The sequence below is a fragment of the Nuphar pumila genome, chromosome 1, assembly GCF_984573655.1.
Source record: "Nuphar pumila chromosome 1, dmNupPumi1.hap1.1, whole genome shotgun sequence".
Lineage (NCBI taxonomy): Eukaryota > Viridiplantae > Streptophyta > Magnoliopsida > Nymphaeales > Nymphaeaceae > Nuphar > Nuphar pumila.
In genome coordinates, this window is record NC_143249.1 from 50949713 (window position 1) to 50967598 (window position 17886).

The window sequence follows — 17886 nt, forward strand, 5'->3', positions numbered from 1 at the left end:
GGTATAATGCATTTGTGCATCAGCGAGGGTCCTACTAGCGTAATAAATCACATGAGATCGTCGCTCAATCTTCTGACTGAGAATCACTCCAACCGTGTAATCTGATGCATCACATATAATCTCAAATGGCACTGACCACTCAAGAGATCAAAGAATAGGAGCAGTAGTTAGAGCCTCCTTCAGGGCCAAGAATGCCTTCAAACAGACATCATCAAACACAAACGACTGATCTTTTGATAGCAGGTTGCATAACGGTCGAGAAATCTGGCTAAAGTCCTTAATGAACCTTCTATAAAAACCTGCGTGCCCTAGAAATGATTGCACTTGCCGTATAGAGGTCGGTGGAGCTAATCTAGCAATGGTCTCCACTTTGGCCTTATCAACCTCGATCCCTTTCTCAGACACAATATGTCCAAGAACAATCCCCTGTCTCACCATGAAATGACTCTTTTCCCAACTAAGAACCAGATTTGTCTCCCTACAACGCTGAAGCACACAAGATAACTTTTGGAGACAATCGTCAAATGAAGAGCCATAGACCGAGAAATCGTCCATGAAAATCTCAAGGACATCATCCATCATATGTGAGAAAATTGCCATCATGTACCGCTGAAATGTTGATGGGGCATTGCAGAGCCCAAACAACATTCTCCTATAAGCAAAAGTGTCATATGGACAGGTGAACGTCATCTTCTTCTGGTCCTCGGGATGAACGACCACCTGGTTGTATCCTGAATAACCATCCAGGAAATAAAAATACTGCTGGCCCACGAGTTTCTCCATGATCTGGTCGATGAACGACAAAGGGAAGTGATCCTTCCTAGTTGCACTGTTCAACTTTCTATAATCTATGCAAACTCGCCATCCCGTGGTAGTCCTCATGGAGACACTTTTTCCTTTTTCATTCATCTCTACAGTGAGCCCAGACTTCTTGGGGACAATCTGGGTAGGGCTCACCCACTGACTGTCGAAGATGGGATAAATGATCCCAACATCCAACCATTTGACTACCTCCTTCTTTACCACCTCCTTTATATGGGGATTTAGTCTCCTTTACGCCTCTCTTGAGGGTTTAGCCCCCTCATCCATGATAATCAGATGCATGCAAAAGGAGGGGTCTATCCCCTTCAGATCTGCCACCGACCATCCAATCGCATCTTTATGCTCGTGCAAGACCTGTAAAAGCTGGCACTCATGTGTGTCAGTGAGGTCTGCAGAAATAATGACGGGGTTAGTCTGATTATTGCCTAGGAAGGCATACTTGGGTGTGGCCGGTAAGGGCTTCAACTCAAGCTCAGGCGGACTCTCTATGGACGGTCGGGCCGACTTTTTTGTCAATTCAGGAAGCGGCTGGAAGTGCCAGGTCCAACTCAGATCACCTGTCTAACTCTCTATCGACCCATGGAAATCTTATTCAAGTGATTCATCAACCTCCTTCTGAGGTGGATCACTCAATAACCAGGTATGCTCTGCTTCTACCAGGTCCTGAATGAAGTCAACCTCGAAAGAAGCCTCATCGCCGGCAGGTCCCATTGTCGCATGAAAAATGTTCAACCTCATCTTCCTGTTGTCAAATGAGACATCCATCGCGCCTGTGCGACAATTAATGCATGCATTGGCAGTGGCCAGAAAGGGGTGTCCAAGAATGATGGGGGTCTGTCGCATATCATTAACTCCCTCCATATCTAAAATGATGAAGTCGACAGGGAAGTAGAAGTTCTCTACCTTGACTAGAACATCTTCCAGAATCCCTTGCGAGACCTTGATTGATCTATCTACAAGCTGCAGAGTCATAGGTGTTGGTTTCATCTCCTTTAATTCAAATTTGTCATAAAAGAAACCCGGCAAGATATTGACACTTTCCCTAAGGTCGAGCAATGCACGCTCAATAGTGATGTCTCCTATGACACACAAAATAATTGGAGTCCCTGGATCCTTAAGCTTTGGTGGGATTTGGTGCTGCAACACCGCACTCACCTGCTCAGTCAAGTATATCTTCTTCGACACTTGTGACCTCAACTTTCTTTTCTGCGTACAAAGCTCCTTTAGGAACTTTGCATATGCAGGGACTTGCTGAATGACATCAAGCAAGGGGAGGTTTATCTGAACGTGCTTGAATATCTCAAGCATCTCTTGCATATTCACTCCATGTTTGCCTAATGACTTCGGTCTCTCTAGCGCCTCAGAAAAGGAGGCTTTGGGAGTATAGGACTTTGAAGGCTCAGTTGGTAGAGCCCTCTCGCTTTCCTGAGGTGGGACGGCAGGGAAGAGCTGCTTCTCACTCGTTCTCTCTCTTTCTTCTGCAGCCTCCCTCGCTTGCTATTGCTTCCCATTCCTAAGGGTGATTACCGCTTGAGCCTACTCTTGATGGGCATTTGTCATATGCAGGCCATGCATCGGCTCCTTACCCCTAGGGTTCACCATCGGTTGGCTAGGTAAAGCCCCCTCACTTCGCCTGCTAAACGCCTCGGTGAGTTGTCCCATTTGTGTCTCAAGCTTTGCAATAGAATGTGTATGGGAGCTCAGATTTTCCTCGATATCCGAAAAGGCTTGCAGCATCTTGTCCTCAAAGGAGTGGCTGGACGAGGGCTTCTGGGACTGGGGCTGACTATAAGTAGGCTGAGCTGAAGGGTAGCTGGTTCTCTGAAATCCAGGTGCATAACCGCCTTGCCTGGGTTGGCTCTGGGAAGGGTTGGGAGGTTGGGCTTGTGGATTTCTCCATAAAAAATTGGGATGGTTCCGCCAGCCCGGGTTATATGTACTGGAATATGGATTGGGTGCAGGCCTAGCAAAACTCTGTGTCATCTGAGCTTGCTCCTGAACAAACTCAGGGTACTGTGGCGCAACGGAGCAATCAACAACACGGTGTGCAGGGCTAGCACACAGCGCACACACCTGTAGGACTGGAGAGGGACCTGACAACAGCTGATCCAATTTCTAGGACAGTTGGTCGACCTTGTTTTGTAACTTAAGGTGCATCCCTATCTCGAATATACCGGCCTTCTTCGCGCCATCTTGCACAGGTGTGACCCTCTCAGATCGTGAAGCAGAAGTATGGTGCATGGAGTTCTCGCTCAAGGTCTCAAAAAGGGCCCATGCTTTATCTTCACTTTTGAGCATAAAAGTGCCCCCACAGGCAGCGTCAACCATTTGACGGTTCTTCTCAGTGAGACCATCATAAAAATATTACACCAGTTGCAAGCGGGGCACCTATTGATGGGGACACTTGTGGAGAAGATCTTTCATCCTCTTCCACGTTTCATGAAACATTTCTCCCTCGATCTGTGAAAAGCTAGTGATGGCTTTTCGATACTGGTTCGTCTTACCAATTGGGAAGTATTTCTTTAAAAACTCCCTTTGCATATGTTCCCAAGTGGTAATTTGAACTGTATCGAGGGCCTTCAGCCAATGCTTAGCTTTATCCTTAAATGAAAAGGAGAATAACGCCAACCTTAACGCGTCATCTCCAAAATTATTGATCTGCACCATAGAGCAGATCTCGAGAAATTCGTCGAGTTGACGGTATGGGTTTTCGATGCTAAGGCCATAAAAGGAGGGTAACATCTGGATGACACTGGCCTTGATTTCAAAATGGTTCGCTCCCACATCAGGTCTTGTGATGCAGGAGGCATAAGTGTATGTGTTGGGCATGAAGTACTCCCTAAGAGGACAGATCAACTGCTGATCTTTAGCCATGGGGCTGGATTGATGGGCTCTCCTAAAGAAAGATTCGGGATCCTCAACAAATTCGGCAAGCTTAGGTTCAAGCGAACGTCGCACGTGCATGCACCAAAGGGTAGACCGGTGCAACAACCATCCTAAATTGAGTTTTTCTACCTAACTAACGCGCTAGCGGCCAAACCACATAAACCAGAAAGCGAGTAACAGAAATAAATACTGAAAACAAAAAATAAACAACCACCACGCAGTTGCACTCAGTAGAGAATGTACGAAAATTAAATCTATGTGCACGGTACCAATCATACACATTCACTTCTAAGGGGATCCTAATGGGTGGGTTGTGCAGAAAAGTAAGCTCATCTCTACGGTATGCACACACATGTGGTTCTAAGCTTAAATGCGAAAAGCAAACTAAACAATCCTAATTAAAGAACTGAATTAAACTAATAACCTATAAATACGAGAACAAACACAAGGCAATAAAGTGAATACTAGTATTTCACCGTTCTCCGGCAACGACGCCAAAATTTGGTGTGAGTTTTCTGAAAACTCTTTTTAAAACAATATTTTTAATGAAAATCCAGTGAAAGCCAAACACCAAATAATAAAAACCGGCTCACACAAGTGGTGGAGTCCGGGTCGATCTCAGGGAACAGGAGATACTTGTATTCAAACACATAAGCTAAACTACTCTTTATTGCCAAAATGAAAATGTAAGAGAAAAGTAAATCTAATTAACTATTACAACGAATGAATACCCTACACAGAGGGCTTAGAAGACTTTATTACCAACCCAAAAATTGAATTAAATTCCTAAATTCTAAAAGAAAAGAAAAGGCTTCAGTGCTTCGAGTCTTCTTGTCCCTTCTTGAGATAATGTATGTTTTCTTGAACTTTTGCTTTTCTGAGGGCTCTCTGAGGGCCTAAGGGGACCTCAGAGGGCTCTTTAGAAGCTTGAGATCACTTCTCTCGCACGTCCAAACACTTTCATGCAAAACACAAAAACAAAAACAAAAACAAAACAAAAAGCTGTACAAGGAAGACTAATCAAGAATTTCCTAACAAATGACAAAAAAATTTAGTAGAAACAAGATTTGACTTAACTAAACTAAACTAAGCATGAACTAAACTATGAACGAACATGTAACAACCTACACTAAAAGCCAGAGTAGCAAAACTACCTAACTAACTAAAAAAATCAAGAAAACAATTGTAGTAGCTAAGCTTAACTAATTCAAGAAGCAATAGATTAACTAAAGTGAATTAAAAAAATCAAGAAGGTAATCAGCTGAACCTATTAAACTAATATTAACAAGTAATGACATGAATGAGAACTAAAAATTGGCTGAAGGTAAACTACCCTAATTGGCTAATCCCGAATTGATTAAAACTACTTATTAACTATGTGCAAGATAAAAAAATTTATTAACTAACTAATGAATGACAAAATAAACTAATTCAGTCTAAATTCTATGTTGTAAGGAAGATGAATATAAACTAATAGAATCTGGAAATAAAACACAAATACATGTTTGACCCAACTATGATAAAACATATTTCAATGCAATGATAACATAGCAATCGGCTACCCTGTTTTTGACTACATATGCATGCTCAATAACCCTACATCAAATCACGTGAGTTTAATGTAATATAAACTAACTAAATAAAACTACCCTAAGCTATCGCTCAGGCAATGCACTAGTAGACAAAACAAAACCCGTTAATTGGAAGCAACAAAAAGAAGGCTAAAACGTTACTTGAATCTGCCTAAAGTATGATTCACTAACCTATGTAAAAATCAAATAACCTTACCTACATAAAAATCTGTTAACTTCAATTGGTTAAAACGCTGGTTAAGGAATAAATGGCTGAAACATATAACTAATGAAATTAAAAGCTAAGGCACTTAAGCATGTATCGACTAAACTATCTATGTTATTGACTTAAGAAAATGTTGATGTTAAACTGAATCACGTTGTAAAAAAAAAAAGATGCTGAACCTACAGAAACAAAAACGTTGAACCAGAATGAATAAAACAAACACGATGAAGCAAAATAAATGACCGGCCTAAAAAAATATTGCTGAACCTAACGCTATATGCATAGACTGAACCAACCGTTGAGAAGGAATCAAAATAAAAGATCAAACACGTTGCTACCCTTTTTTTTCTTTTCACAGCGTGAAATGCTGTATATTTTTTTTCTTTTCTGTTTTTTTTTTTAATTTTATTTTTGACAGACAAAACAAAGAAACTGTATACCATGTAGATCTAACTATACGGTACACACCACACACGTTAACCCTAAAGACAAAAGAAGGAAACAGTTTACGCAGAATTTAGGATATGATTTTTTTTTTCATTCTTTTCAGCAAAAAAATAAGAAACTATTCTGAACACGTAAAAAGAAGAGGGAAGAAGAAGTTACCGAGTGGATCGGTTGGACGGGTTGCGAAAAAAGTGGTCTCTCCCCATGAGATCGACACACTACCCTGTTGTGCTGGAAGAAGGAGAAGTATCCACCAGCGAGAAGGAAGGGAGAAGGAGAAGAAGAAGAGGAAGGGAAAAGGGTGAACCAACTGGTAGAGAGAAGAGAGAGGGAGAGAAGGAGATGATCATGCATATAATTCAGGATTATTTTATATAAAAAATATGCATGATTTCATAAAAAAATGTTTTAAAAACCCAAGTTTATGCTAGTTTTCGTTAAATAAGCTAAAATGATTTCAAAACAGAAAATGTATGAAAAAATAGTTTTAGTTGTATATTTTAGTACATATTTTAATGTTTGATATTAACATAGTATTTTAGTTTTAGTTTTCAATATAAAATAAAAATAAAAATAAAAAAATAAAAAATGGAGAAAAATAGTTTTATATTCATTTTAAGTGTTTGTTTTTTAGAAAAGAAAAAAAATTAAATATAAATAGTTAGAATAGTTTTTGAGTTTCTTTATAAAAAAATGTTTTGATTGTAACTTTTTGAATTTTTTTTCTAATAAACCTGTTTACACGGTTTTTGATTTTTAACTGAAAAAATTCTGTTTTGAACCGGTTCAAGCCGAGTTTTTTTTTTTTAAAAACTGAATAATAAAACAAAACAGCAACAAACCGGTTTGCTTGCTGTTAAAAACCCCAAAAACGAAATTTTCAATCGTCTCCCCTGTACGCCTGAACCTTGCCTTCTTTTCCCCTCTTTCCCTCTCTTCTCACCAGCTTCCACCATCGTCGGTGCTTCCCTTCCCTACCTTCCCCTTCTCCCTTTTCCTCTATTGAAACTTCAGCAGCCGGTGGTGATGGATCCTCAATCCGGCGACGGCGCACGGTGGATGACCGCCCTTCTTCCCTAATCCTTCCTCTGGTCACGGTAATTCCTCTTCTTCTTCCAATTCCTCTTCTTCTTCTTATTCAGATCTTCCTCCTCTTCTTCTTCTTCCGATCTGTTTCTTCTTCATCTACTTCTTCTTCTTCTTCTTCCATTAATTCTGTGTAAAACAGAATAAAAATTAAAATAAATAAATAAATCGAGTGTGATTTTCATTTTCATCTTCTTCTTCTTCTTCAGCTTCGTTATTCTTTTTTTCATTTTAATTGATTCTCCGGCTGTGTTGATTGTGAAAAACAAAAAGAAAAAAAAATCGATAGTTGTGTTTCAAATTTTTTCCTTTTTCTGTTAATTGTCTGATCTGTATTTTGTTGAGTCGTTACTTAGATCTGTATTTTAGTTTCATAAGTAGTTCATTATTTGTTATTGAATTTTGTTTTTCATTCATCACATAGAGTAGATTTCTGTTTGATAGTTCGTTATTTTCCTGTTTTGAAATTTCTGTTTGCAACATGTTCTTATTTTCCTAAAATTTGTAATTTCCTGTTTTTCTTGCTTTTACATTCATTCTATGCTTTCATTAAATTCATTTTCCAGTTTTCCATTTCATGTTTTGTTTTTCCTGAATTGTTAGTAATTTTACAGTATTTTTCATTGCATTAAGTTCCTGTTTTTTTTCATAAATGTCTTGCATTGCATTAACATTCGGTTTTATTGTTCATTTGTTAAATTTCTGTTTCTTTTACATTCTTTTCTGAAATTCATGTCATGATTTTCCTGTTTTTTTATCATCTTCCTGCTTTGTTTTTCCAGTTAATTTCTGTTTCTTTACAGTTCAAATTTACTGTTTTTAACTTTTTCATGTTTCTATTTTTTTTTATTTTGTATTCAATTTCTGTATTGTTCAGTTTTATATCTCTTGCTTTTGCCTGTTTAATTGATTTTTTGTTTAGTTTTTAGTCATTTCCTATTTGTTTTTCTTTACATATTGAAATTCTTGATTTTCATTACATCCTTGATATTTTCATTTCTTTCAATTCTTGAAATTTTAATCTCATGTTTTGTTTTCATAATTAGCTTACTCTATTGTTAGATCCTAGTTCATTGAGTTTTAAGTAGTTGTTAGTTAAGTAAATGATAGGTAATTAACATTGTTAATTGCTTAATAATCAGTTAGTTAATCGTAGAATTACTTAGTTATTTGTCATTAGATTGCTTTCATGTTTTAGCATTGAATTAGCATAAACTGTGTTTAGTATAGTTTTTACTTTTCTCTCTTGTACTGCTCGTGTTCCTTTGAATTGTGCAGGATAGCATCAGACTGGAGCGGAAGTGATTACGTGACACGAAGTACGAAGAGTAGAGCTTCTTTTTGCTTTTAATTTTAGAATTAGGCATTTAATTGAGTTTGTAAATATTGCACTTTACGCCCTCTGCGAAGGGTATTCATTTGTTGTAATAGTTAGTTGATTTTACATTTCTTGAACATTTTACATTTTAATAATTCGGCAATAAATAATAGTTTAGAATTGTGTGTTTGAATACAAAATATTCCCGTTCCCTGAGTTCGACCCGGTCTCATTCACTAGTGAGAACTAGTTTTTATTATTTGATGTCTGGTTTTCACATGTTTTACATATAAAAATATTTTCAAAATTACAACGATTTAAAAGAAGACATCAGGAGACATGAAATCCAATGTGGGAGACACCACTTTTTTTCCTCAAACTTCCTATTTATAATATTTTAATTAGGTTTTGGAAACTTTTTCAAAAAGAGTCTGTACATTTTTCAAATAATTCAAACAACTCCATTTTTTTGAAAGTATTTTCCAAAAACTTAATTAATTTCTCAAAAAGGCGCAGAAAGGGTTCAACTTGCGTAATTTAATATTTGATAAAATTCTTTGAAAACCTTCACAAACAAGCATTTTTTAAGCAATTATTGCACATGATCATGCATGAAAATATATGAATTTATGTGTAGAAATTTTTGCATGATCATAGATCAAGGAAATTCAAGAAGGGTGACAAGAAGGGACAAGACAAAGAGAAAGAAAAGAAGCCTTATCAGCGCTCTGAAAAGCGTGACAATAAGAAAAATAAGGCGAATACAAAATGTTTTAAGTGTGGCAATTTGGGTCACTATGCTCATGAATATCATGAGCAGGAGAAGGTACATTATCTTAAAACTCATGTTTTATGTGCAAATGTTTGTAGTTGTGCACTAATTATTGAATCTAATCCTATGTGGATTGTAGACTCAGGAGCCACCGACCATGTGACCAAAGACCGCACAAACTTCATCGAATACAAAAAGATTCCATCTGGTTCGAAGTGGTTGTATCTGGGGAAAAACACTAAAGCAGAAGTCAAAGGGATCTGGACTTGCAAATTAGATTTACGAGAAGGGCAATCTTTATTATTATATGATATTCTGCATGTTCCAGAGATTCGACGAAATTTGATTTCAGTTTTTGCTTTGTCTATGTTAAACTATATACTTGTGTTTGGAGATGTCAATGTTGACATCTTTTGTCGACATACTTTAGTTGCTTCTGGTTTCTTGATGAATGGTTTCTATGTGTTGGACACTGAACTTAAAAATCTGAATGTGGGTAATGAATGTTTTTTTCTTGTTTCTACTGCTAGTAATATGAATGTAGATGTATCTATATGGCATGCTCAACTTGGACATATAGGGCAAAAGAGAATGGATAGACTCACACGAGAGGGTCTTTTGGGATCCTATGCGAAGATTGAAATGCCTATATGTGAGCATTGTCTTGATGAAAAAGCAACTCGATTGTCTTTTGGAAAGGTAGTTAGAGCAACGAGGCATGAAGCCTCTTATTTCATTACTTTTATTGATGATTATATGCGATTTAGCCATGTGTATTTAATTTCACATAAATCTGAAGCATTGGATTGCTTTGGATCCTTTATGAACATGGTAGAGAATCAACTTGATCGTATAATCAAGGCCTTGAGAACAGATCGCGGATGTGAATATCTATCCGAACAGTTTAAGAAATTGTGTAATGATAAAGGGATAGATATACAATTGACTACTCTTCGAACTCCGCAACAAAATGGTGTTGTAAAAAGGAGGAATAGGACCCTCTTAGAGATGGTCAGGTCCATGATGGTGCAGGCAAATTTACCCATTTCCTTTTGGGGTGATTGTTTGTTGACTGCATCCCATGTATTAAATCGTGTACCCACTAAATCTATTTCTTCTACTCCCTATGAATTATGGACAAGTAGAAAGCCTAATTTGACTTATCTCAGACCCTGGGGGTCTGCTGCATATGTCCATGATCTTTCCCATCAATATGGAAAATTGGGTCCTAGGGGAAAGAAATGTGTCTTTATAAGATACTGTGAACATTCAAAAGGATATGTATTCTTATGAGAGAATACAGATGAGAGTATTTCTGAGATAGATTCGAGAGATGCTACATTTATTGAGAGTGATTTTTCTAAAAGAGGAGAGATAGAGCATAATGTTCAATTCTATGAATTAGATGATTCTGATCAGTCTAAAGAGATTGATCATTATGTTTTAGAGACATAAGAGGATGTGTCTATACCACTATTGGATAGTGGGAGTAACACTCAAGTGGATATCGACTTTGAAGAAGATCTGGCAACTCGAAAGAGTTTAAGGAAAAGAATTCCTCACCGAAGATTTCAAATCGAAGGGGAAGCCTTTATGGTCATGCCCCAAGATGATAAGATACCTAAGAGTGTTAGAGATGCTCTATCTTGTTCAAAAAAGGGATGAATGGCGTAAAGCAATGAAAGAGAAAATGAAATCCATGGAATCAAATGAGATCTGGGATCTTGTTAATCTTCCAAAAGGAAGAAAACCTATTGGGAGCAAATGGGTTCTCAATATCAAGAGGAATGCTGATGGATCTATCGAGCGATACAAAGCTCGTTTGGTTGCTAAAGGATACACACAGATGGCAAGAATATACTATGAAGAGACATTCTCTCCTGTCGTCAAATTGACCTCTATTCTTCTTTTGTTAGCCATAGTGTCACATATGGATTTAGAATTACATCAAATGGATGTTAAGGCAACATTCCTAAATGGAAAACTAGATGAAGAAATATATATAGAATAACTCGAGGGGTTTGTTACTGCTGGATTTGAGCGCAAAGTATACAAGTTCAAACGATCCATTTATGGATTGAAGCAGTCATCCAAACAGTGGTATTTAAGGTTTTATGAGACCATCATGTGCAATGACTTTGCCATGATTGATGAGGACCACTGTGTTTATCTTAAGCGTCAAGGTTAAAAATTTGTAATCCTAACTCTATATGTGGATGATATTTTATTGGATAGTAATCATTTAGAGTTTTTGAAAACCATTAAAGAATGGTTGTCTATTCACTTTGAAATAAAAGACATGGGTGAAGCATACTTTATGCTGAGTATAGAGATTAAAAGAGATCATTCAAAAAGACTTCTTTCTCTTTCACAAGAGTTATATATAAAGAAGGTCTTAGAACGATTTCATATGCAAGATTGTAAACCCATAGATACTCTTGTTGCAAAATGGAATGATTTAAGTCTTAAGATGTATCCAAATGAGTCAAAAGAAATAGAAGCTATGTTCAAAGTCCCTTACTCCAGTGTAGTAGGCAGCCTAATGTACTTAATGATGTGCACCCGACCCGACATATGTTATGCAGTAGGGTTGGTGAGTAGATATCAAGCTAATCCAGAACAAGACCATTGGAAGGCTGCCAAGAGGATTATGTGATATCTTAAAGGCACATTGGATTTAGTTCTTTGTTACCATGGTGGTAACATGCGTGTGGTAGGCTATACGAATGCAGATTGGGGCAGGGACCCTGATGAGCGTAAGTCTACGTCTGGCTATGTGTTCTTGATGAACAATGGTGCTATATCTTGGTGTAGCAAGAAGCAAACGTGTATAGCCTTGTCTACAATGGAAGCTGAAATTGTTGCAGGCTCATTCGCAGTGCAGGAATGTGTTTGGTTAAGGAGATTCATTAAACATTTGGGACTCACTTCTGAAGCAAAACTGTCAGTGACTTTATTATGTGATAATCAAGCGGCAATTGCGTTTGCTAAGGATCCCAAGTTTCACAATATAACCAAACACATAGACACGAGATGCAAGTATATGCGCGACACTGTATCTAAAGGCAAGGTTGCCTTGGCATATGTTAATACCCAAGATATGGTAGCAGATCCCTTTACTAAGCCGATTAATAGAGATTCTTATGTTAAATATATAAAATCTATGGGTATTTATAAGATTTGATATGCTAATGCTATTCATATTTTTTTCTATGATCATTGTTTAGCATGTTGCACATCTATATGAGTATGCTACCAGGTTTGAGATAAATCTTATCACACAAATTTATCGCCTCAGACGCTGCTTGTGGGCAGGATGAGATGAGATGTAACAAAATTCCGGATTGCTGAATTAAGAAGCATGTCAGATTTTGGGGATATCATGTGATAGTAACTCAAGAGAGTGGGAGTACAATGAGTTATGATATTCACCATATATACGTATATGGGATACATCTCCCTAACTGGGTTAGGATGAGGTCTCGTGTATATTTAACTATATGGAGAGACCGACCTTGCTATTTAAATGTCAAGGGTAACCTGGTTGACCAGATCTGAGGACTTGGATAGACATTGCATGAGAATGTGCATCCTGAAAGACTCAAGTTAGTTTCTCGGGGAGGAACTGAACAAGTAAAGATCTGTACGACAAAGAATTAATGGTGTATGCATACACTCACTGGAGTGAGAAAGTCTTACCATAATACGTGAGTCATACCACGTATGTCACACCATAACTATAAGTCAACCACAAAAGGAAATGAAGAATGATCCCTCCTTCTTCATTGTGTGAGTCATTGATATATATATATATATATATATATATATATATATATATATATATATATATATATATATATATATATATATATATATATATATATATATATATATATATATATATATATTGATGTCCTTATTGACTTTTGACCTTATTTAAGGAGAAAGATGAGTGTTGCTACTTTAGCATGTTGCTTAAGGCTGTGACTGATTCGGTCTAAAAGAACATGTATGGGAAAGCAAGTTATCTTGATTCAAAGAATAAGGGTTGGAAAGGAAGATCATTTGACATTTTAAGATTATGCACATGTTAAAAGCTAGCTTATTTTACCACATCCTGGGAATGTTTGGGTTTATGATGAAACATGTGACATAATGGAAGGCCTTGTCTAGCATAGCTTAACACTATAAAATGTGCACAAGGATTCAATATGCTAGAATGTGGAAAATATATTTGATCTAAGACACAATGAGCTTCTTACCTGGCTTGTGCAGGTATATGTAAACACCCCAAATTTTCACTCACCTTCCTGACATCTCTACCAATCATCATATTTTGGTTCTCCGAGATCACCGAAGGGCAAAATGGTCATTTTCTGAGATTGGACCTTGCAGAAAGTCCAAAATTCATTCTCAATTCTCAAAATCTCTCTATTTAGGCTCAGAAATATCTTCAAACTGCAAATTTTCAAAATGCTACTCTTGACAAGAAGCTAGAATTTCCAATTCAGGACTCAGAGTGGCATTTCATAAGTCAGGTCTTTGCATATCATTACATGAACATTTCATATCATTTCACTGCACAACATGTCATTTCGAGATCCAGAATTTTTGATTTTCAAAATTATCAATCCAGATTCGAATTTTAACTCTTTCGAAATTGATTTCAAATCCCTGGGTTCTTCAAAATTGTCAGTTTCCCTTCGAAATTGATTTTGTTTTTTATTTCAAATAAATGATGTGGGACTTGCCTTGAAGTGGCATCACACTCAAAGTCTCAGGTATTTCTCTTATTTTCAAGCAGGGCCCACCCTAAGGTGGCAAAAATTTACAAATCCGATTTCTTTATTTTACAAAATAAGAAAGTGGGCCCACACATAGGTGGTGCCACACTAGAACTTCCTATAAAGAAAAACAAATAATTTTTTTTTTATTTCAAAAAGTTTTTCTTAATCCAGCTAAGGTGGCACCACCTTAAAAAAAAAGAACCCGTTTACCCATTTTTTTCTGTTTTACTTTTTCAGCCCTCAAAGGGCACCACCGTGAAACCCTCATTTTTACCTAAGTTTTGAACTCAAAAATCTCCTTCAGAAAAGAACGTCGTCCTCTTCCAAAAAATATGGCGAGTTTTTAAAATTTTTCAAAAGTTTGTTCGAAAATTTTCAAATGCTTTCAAAATTCGGTTGAAAATTTTCAAAAAGACTGATCTTTTGGGAAAACCTGGGAAAAAACTTTTATAATGGAACCCAAATGATGGCAAAAGGGTCCGAGTTTTGGAACTCCGGTTGGCTCTTCGATCGCCTTCCCCTTTTCTCATTGACTCTTCCCTCACGATTCTAGGGGGATTTTCATCTTCCTCAAAAGGAAAAATCATAGGACTTCAGTGAATCTGCAAGACCAGTCTTCAAAGGGCGACAAGGAAGGCATCCAGTTCAAGTGATTGGGTAAGGAACCCCGTTTACATCTGCAACTTTGCAAATTAGTTATCACATTCCTATTATATATATGGTAAATCCATTACAGTCATTGATGTGATTTACAGTTATGGTGTTCATGTATAGAGGATCGAGGATGCCTCTCAATGGTACCATCGATCCCTAAAAAGGTGTATTTTAGTTGCATTTGGACCTAATTTGTTTTCAAAACTGTAAACCCTGTGAAACTATATTTGCTTTTCTATCAAGAGTTTTCAAAATCTTATCTATACCTTCCCCATTGTAGGTCATTGATCTCATCCAAGCATCTGAAATTTATTTTTATAGAAAGTGACGATTTCACATAAGTTCAGTTGTTGTTTTTCTTTTCGTGTCATGAACAAAAATCTGGTTGGATTTTCTGTTCACGAATGGCATCCCTTCTATCAATAGTTTTTTTTTTGTTTTATTGCCGTCTTCATAGACCGCCTCTGTTTTCTTACAGGTTTTGTATTTAACAGTGACATTACCCAACTCTCTCGTATCTCATGGATTTCGACATACCCTTATGGATTTTTTTAAAAAGGAGCACCTGCATATCATTGTCTCAAGCGATATCCTTATGGATTTATCGTACAGAAAATGGCGCCATTAACCTGAGCGCAACATCTAAATTCGACGCGAATCTTAATCTTAATTCTTTATGATGTCTTATTACATATTGCAGTAATTACTGTTGATGTCTACATACTTTGGTATTTCATGATCTTCTATATTTCTTTGTTTTCAAGAGCTCATATCCAGGGCATCATCTCATCAGAATTTTATTCCTAACTACAGAAATCAGTAGATCATGTTATATACAGCAGTGTTTGTGTTTTAAGATAAGCTCGTTATAGCTTCCCAACGTTAGTAACATATGTACGTATGCGTGATGAAGCCTTCAACATGACACGATGTATCTTGCTGGTTGACCGCAGAAATCTGTTTGCAGGATCTAATCTGTCATTTGCAATCCTTTCTAGCCATACCCTTTAATCACCAGTGCAATCCACATTAGCCAGCAGCCTTATCATTGCGCATTATCATATCATTTTCACATTTATCTCAACTTTTTGTTACTTATGTTCATCTGCATTTGCATCTTATATCCTTCCTTTAAATATGTTACATTTCTTTTTTGATTTTTAGCATATGGTCTACATTAATTAGCCTGCTATAATTTCATTTTCTGTATTAGTTCTCTCACCTGTAACAGAATCCATAAACCTATATTCAGAATCATTATACATCACTTGTGGTTTATATACATACTGCCTAGACTTTTGTATTTGGTTACCCCAGCATCCATACTTAAAGTTTTCCATCTTGATCATATTGACATACTATGCATCATACCCATTGTCGCATGCATTATTTAGGCCTACTGTCAATCATGATATTTAACTATCTTGTGCATAAGCATTCATCTATTCAATATGTAATGTTTTAATATTGATCTCAAGCCCATCTTTACATTCCACCTTTATTGTATAATGTTACCTCATTTTAATTCTATCATGCCATTCACTGTATCCAGTTTACATCCAAAAATCATTGGTTCATCTCAGTCCACCTGAATGACTAAAATGAAGCTAATCACAGGGAACAAAGATGTCATATATTCCTTTACTGAAGTCAATCGTAGACTCTTTACTTCGCAATACAGTGAAATATTTTATATCAAAGGATGTAATGTCATTAGTTTGGTCGTCGGCTTTTGTTGCAAAGTACATGGACATCTCTTTGACCGAATATGGACACAACCTGCAGCATCGTGATGGCCAGTCCAGCGACAACTCAGCATGTCTCTGCAACTTTATTTCTGCCATTTAGCCCCTTTAATGTTATTATCTGTACCATTTTCCTTGCATATCCAGTATTAGCAGCACATTTGTTTTGGTAAAAACACCCCGTTATCTCATGTTAACTCTCAACCACAATAATTTTCTTGGTGCATTTTACTTGTAGTATTATCTAATGTCACCTGTATATATTCTAGTGTCTATTTTTTGTATGTTATGATGGAACAACCTCTTGCACATCAACCCACACCTTATTTAGCTGACTCATGCAGGTGTTAATTAGGTAGATATCCCTCATACTGTTGCATCTTCCTCTATAGCCCAGATACACTTTCATGTGCATATTCCATTCAGTATAAATCTAATCATTTAGGCCTATACATGTATATTTTCCATATGGCATCTCGGCGTTTTCATATTATATTTTCCTTAATATGGGCATCCTCATTATAATCTACATACAATCGTCAGTGCATTGGCATTAATATGAGATTTCCAATCTCTTTCGTACTATTTCTTGTGCTAACTTATACTTGCAGGAAAATTTGGAGGATGCTGATTCTTTTAGCCCTATATACATATATATTATTTATTTTGCATTATGTCAGAAAAGTAATAATCAAATTGGAATAATATTTACTTTTCTACTTAGATTAGGATGCATATCATATAGTTTGAGTTCCTGCAATATCCTGATTACGTGATTCATGCATTGTATTTCAAAATCACTGTGGATGAACATGAATGGCACGTGCACCAACTCTTAGAGAGTTGATGAACTCGGTGGAGTCCATATTTACGGCCCTAGTCGGAATATGGATGAGACCCAGATTCAACATCTTTCTACTAGTCACACCGAGCCTACACTCTTAGGCTATCTTCAAAATTGCACATCATATTTTCAATTTTGCAAAATATTGTGAATTAAATCAATCAAATTCTAAACATGTTCACGGCCACAGTCAGAATATGTGAAGAGTTTACTTTGGATTAATACACATTTTTCCAACAAATTTCTCAGAAAATTTTTCTGGATATCTTTCTCAAAGTGCATTCATCCATTCAAATCATTTGCAACATGAAATCACCTGCATTTCTCAAACTTTTTCTCAAGAAAAATTTCATTCCAAGGAAATCAATTCCTCAAGAAACTCTGAAAATTTTCAAAGTTGGATTTTCCCAAGTCAAGTTTTCCATGATTTTCCCTGGAAAATGTGCTTTTCTTAAGATTCGTTTTCCAAAGGAGTTTCTCATCATTCTCAAGAATCAAAATCGATTTTCAAATACTTCAAGGCTGAGATTCTCAGAATTTCAGTTTCCTGAGTTTTGATTTTCCTTCTCCAAAGAGTTTTCCTATGAATTTCCAATCATTCTCCAAAAAAAGTTTTCAAAGTTGGAGTTTTTCGGATAAATATTTTCTTCAAGAGTTGCATTTTCTCAAGAATTCTTTCTATTTTCCCAAGATTCTCATTCCTTCATGATTTTCCCAAATCTTTATAA

The 17886-nt window shown here is 36.6% G+C and overlaps 1 non-coding gene across 1 annotated transcript; it reads left to right on the forward strand.

Annotated features, from left to right (window-relative positions):
• The first annotated feature begins 3211 nt into the window (after positions 1-3211).
• Positions 3212-3312, forward strand: LOC149848916 (small nucleolar RNA R71). Its single transcript, XR_016426539.1, has one exon. It is a non-coding gene; the product is annotated as a small nucleolar RNA R71 (small nucleolar RNA).
• The last annotated feature ends 14574 nt before the right edge of the window (positions 3313-17886 follow it).